The following is a 5,137-nucleotide window of genomic DNA, read 5'->3' as shown; positions in this document are numbered from 1 at the left end:
AGAGATTGCACTGGCACCACTGGGGATGCAGTGCAGTGAGTCCAGAGAGTGCACTGGCACCACTGGGGATGCACTTCAGTGAGTCCAGAGAGTGCACTGGCACCACTGGGGATGGGTTTCAAGCCAACTGCATTAACCGCTCATGCTTCTTTCTTATGAGACGTTAGTAAACCAATTACATAGCCTTGTCAAGACTAAATCACAGGTAAAAATCCTGTACATCTCATGTGGCCAACCACTCCCAACTAGGATTCCAAGACGCCTCATCACCCATCATAGAAGAACTCGTTGAATTCCACGACCACGCCCTAATCGTTGCCCTAGCTATCTGCAGCCTAGTTCTCTACCTTTTAGCCCACATACTAACAGAAAAACTCTCGTCCAATGCTGTAGACGCCCAAGAAGTAGAGCTGATCTGGACAATCCTACCTGCTATCGTCCTGGTACTCCTCGCCCTCCCATCCCTACAAATCCTCTACATAATGGACGAAATCGATGAACCAGACCTCACCCTAAAAACCATCGGCCACCGATGATACTGAAGCTATGAATACACAGACTTCAAAGACCTATCATTCGACTCCTACATAGTGCCCACCCCAGACTTACCCAACGGCCACTTCCGACTGCTAGAAGTTGACCACCGCGTAGTTATCCCAATAGAATCCCCCATCCGCGTAATCATTACTGCAGGAGACGTACTCCACTCCTGAGCAGTCCCAACGCTCGGAGTTAAAACAGACGCAATCCCAGGCCGACTAAACCAAACTTCATTCATTACCACTCGGCCTGGGATTTTTTACGGACAATGCTCAGAAATTTGCGGGGCTAATCACAGCTACATACCCATTGTAGTAGAATCAACCCCACTCCCACATTTCGAGGCCTGATCGTCCCTTCTATCATCATCCTAATCATTAAGAAGCTATGCAACAGCACTAGCCTTTTAAGCTAGCCAAAGAGGGACTTCCCCCTCCTTAACGATATGCCACAGCTTAACCCCGCACCATGATTTTCAATCATAATTATAACCTGATTAACCCTAGCACTCCTCATCCAACCAAAACTACTAGCCTTCACCACAACCAACCCCCCATCAAATAAGACCTCCCTCACTACCAAACCCACACCATGATCCTGACCATGAACCTAAGCTTCTTTGACCAATTTTCCAGCCCCAATCTATTCGGCATCCCCTTAATCCTACTATCCCTACTCTTCCCAGCCCTACTATTCCCGTCCCCAAACAACCGATGAATCAACAACCGCCTTTCTACTATCCAAACATGACTCCTTCACCTAATCACAAAACAACTAATAGTCCCACTCAACAAAAATGGCCACAAATGAGCCATAATATTTACATCCCTAATAATCATACTTCTTACAATCAACCTTCTAGGCCTCCTTCCATATACATTCACCCCAACCACCCAACTATCTATGAACATAGCCCTAGCCTTCCCACTATGGCTCGCCACACTACTAACAGGCCTACGAAACCAACCATCAGCCTCTTTAGCCCACCTATTACCCGAAGGTACCCCTACACCCCTAATCCCCGCACTAATCCTGATCGAAACAACCAGCCTACTAATCCGCCCCCTAGCCCTCGGAGTCCGCCTTACAGCCAACCTTACAGCAGGACACTTACTCATCCAACTCATCTCTACAGCCTCCATTGCATTAATACCCACCCTTCCTGCAGTATCCATCCTAACAATAATCATCCTACTACTCCTAACCATCCTAGAAGTAGCAGTAGCCATAATCCAGGCCTACGTCTTCGTGCTCCTTCTAAGCCTATACTTACAAGAAAACATCTAATGGCACACCAAGCACACTCATACCACATAGTTGACCCAAGCCCTTGACCAATCTTCGGGGCAGCCGCCGCCCTACTCACAACCTCAGGATTAATCATGTGATTCCACTACAACTCATCCATACTACTAACCCTAGGCCTCATCTCAATACTCCTAGTAATACTCCAATGATGACGAGACATTGTACGAGAAAGCACCTTCCAAGGCCATCACACTCCCACAGTCCAAAAAGGCCTACGATACGGCATAATCCTTTTCATCACATCCGAAGCATTCTTCTTCTTAGGGTTCTTCTGAGCGTTCTTCCACTCGAGCCTGGCCCCAACCCCAGAACTAGGAGGCCAATGACCCCCAACAGGAATTAAACCACTCAACCCGATAGAAGTCCCCCTACTAAACACAGCCATCCTACTAGCCTCAGGCGTTACCGTAACGTGAGCCCATCACAGCATCACAGAAGGAAACCGAAAACACGCCATCCACGCCCTAACCCTAACGATCCTCCTGGGATTCTACTTCACAGCCCTACAAGCAATAGAATACCACGAAGCCCCATTCTCAATCGCCGATAGCGTCTACGGATCTACCTTCTTCGTTGCCACTGGATTCCACGGACTCCACGTAATCATCGGATCCTCCTTCCTGACCGTCTGCCTCTTCCGACTGATCAAGTTCCACTTTACATCAGACCACCACTTCGGATTCGAGGCAGCAGCCTGATACTGACACTTCGTAGACGTCATCTGACTATTCCTCTACATAACCATCTACTGATGAGGATCTTGCTCTTCTAGTATATTAATTACAATTGACTTCCAATCTCTAGAATCTGGTATAAACCCAGAGGAGAGCAATGAACGCACTCATGTTCATATTCGCCCTATCATCAATCCTAAGCGCCGCCCTAACCGCATTAAACTTCTGACTCGCCCAAATAAACCCCGACTCAGAGAAACTCTCACCGTACGAATGTGGATTCGACCCACTTGGATCTGCTCGATTACCATTCTCAGTCCGATTCTTCCTCAGTAGCCATCCTGTTCGTCCTATTCGACCTAGAAATCGCCCTCCTACTCCCCCTGCCATGAGCCGTCCAACTCCAATCCCCCCTAATGACCCTCACCTGAACTGTAGTGATCCTCCTTCTCCTAACACTCGGACTGGCCTACGAGTGAATTCAAGGGGGCCTAGAATGAGCAGAATAACAGAAAGTTAGTCTAACCAAAAAGATAGCTGGTTTCGACCCAGCAGATTACAGCCAACCCTGTAACTTTCTTATGTCGCCCCTACATTTAAGCTTCTACTCAGCCTTCATTTTCAGCGGACTAGGGCTAGCCTTCCACCGAACCCACCTAGTATCCGCCCTACTATGCCTTGAAAGCATAATATTATCGATATTCGTAGGCCTATCAATATGATCCATCGAAAACCAAGTCTCCTCATTCACCATGGTACCAATTCTCATGCTAACCTTCTCAGCGTGTGAGGCGGGCACAGGCCTGGCCATCCTAGTAGCCTCCACCCGCACACATGGCTCCGACCATCTACACAACCTAAACCTCCTGCAATGCTAAAAATCATTCTACCCACAATCATACTTCTTCCAACAGCCCTGCTGTCTCCACCAAAATTTCTATGGACTAACACCACCTTATACAGCCTCCTAATCGCTGCCCTAAGCCTACAGTGATTAATCCCAACCTACTACCCCTACAAATTTTTATCCAACTGAACAGGAATTGACCAAATCTCATCCCCCCTCCTAGTACTATCCTGCTGACTACTCCCACTCATAATCATAGCAAGCCAAAACCACCTGCAACAAGAACCCCTACAACGCAAACGAATCTTTATCTCAACCTTAGTCGCAGTCCAGCCATTCATCCTACTAGCCTTTTCCACCACAGAACTAGCACTATTTTACATCTCATTTGAAGCAACCCTCATTCCCACCCTAATCTTAATCACCCGATGGGGGAACCAACCAGAACGCCTAAGCGCTGGCATCTACCTGCTATTCTACACGCCAGTAAGCTCTCTACCCCTGCTAATCACAATCATACACCTATACGTGAAAATTGGCACCCTGCACCTGCCAACCCTACAACTAACCCACCCAACCCTATCCACCTCATGGACAGGAATACTATCAGGTCTAGCACTGCTCATAGCATTCATAGTAAAAGCCCCACTATACGGCCTACACCTCTGACTGCCAAAAGCCCACGTAGAAGCACCCATCGCAGGCTCAATACTCCTCGCCGCCCTACTACTAAAGCTAGGAGGATACGGAATTATACGAGTCACTCTATTTATGGGCCCACTGTCCAACCTCCTGCACTACCCCTTCCTAACCCTGGCCCTATGAGGCGCCCTAATGACTAGCTCAATCTGCCTACGACAGACAGACCTAAAATCACTAATCGCTTATTCATCCGTTAGCCACATAGGCCTAGTTATCGCCGCAGGAATAATCCAAACCCACTGATCATTCTCAGGGGCAATGATCCTAATAATTTCCCATGGACTAACTTCCTCCATACTATTCTGCCTAGCCAACACAAACTATGAACGTACGCACAGCCGAATTCTACTACTCACACGAGGCCTACAACCTCTCCTACCACTCATAGCTACCTGATGATTGCTGGCCAATCTAACAAACATAGCCTTACCCCCAACAACAAACCTCATAGCAGAGCTAACCATTATAATCACCTTATTCAACTGATCTGCCTTCACGATCATCCTAACAGGAATCGCAACCCTACTAACCGCCTCCTACACCTTATTCATACTACTAATGACCCAACGAGGCTCAATCCCCTCCCACATCACATCTATGCAAAACTCAACCACGCGAGAACACCTGCTCATAACGCTCCACATTATCCCAATATTCCTCCTAATCCTCAAACCCGAACTGATCTCCGGAATCCCCTCATGCAAGTATAGTTTAAACCAAACATTAGACTGTGATTCTAAGAATAGAAGTTCAAACCTTCTTACCTGCCGAGGGGAGGGTTTAACCAACAAGAGCTGCTAACTCTTACATCTGAGCCTAAAACCTCAGCCCCCTTACTTTTAAAGGATAACAGCAATCCACTGGTCTTAGGAACCACCCATCTTGGTGCAAATCCAAGTAAAAGTAGTGAACCCCACACTACTAATCAACTCCCTCACACTACTCACGCTGACAATCCTCCTAACCCCAATCATCCTGCCATTTCTATTTAAAAACTTTAAAAACACCCCACAAGCCACCACCCGCGCTGTTAAAACCGCATTCCTAATTAGCCTAGCCCCTACAA

The 5,137-nt window shown here is 47.5% G+C and overlaps 1 pseudogene; it reads left to right on the top strand.

The window, feature by feature from the left end:
- The first annotated feature begins 963 nt into the window (after window positions 1-963).
- LOC136790327 (cytochrome c oxidase subunit 3-like) lies at window positions 964-4,771 on the top strand (annotated as a pseudogene).
- Window positions 4,772-5,137: the final 366 nt, after the last annotated feature.

This window comes from Anser cygnoides, chromosome 3 (genome assembly GCF_040182565.1).
Source record: "Anser cygnoides isolate HZ-2024a breed goose chromosome 3, Taihu_goose_T2T_genome, whole genome shotgun sequence".
Classification (NCBI taxonomy): Eukaryota; Metazoa; Chordata; class Aves; order Anseriformes; family Anatidae; genus Anser; species Anser cygnoides.
Note: the sequence above shows the minus strand (reverse complement) of the source record. Positions and strands in the feature narration are given on the sequence as shown.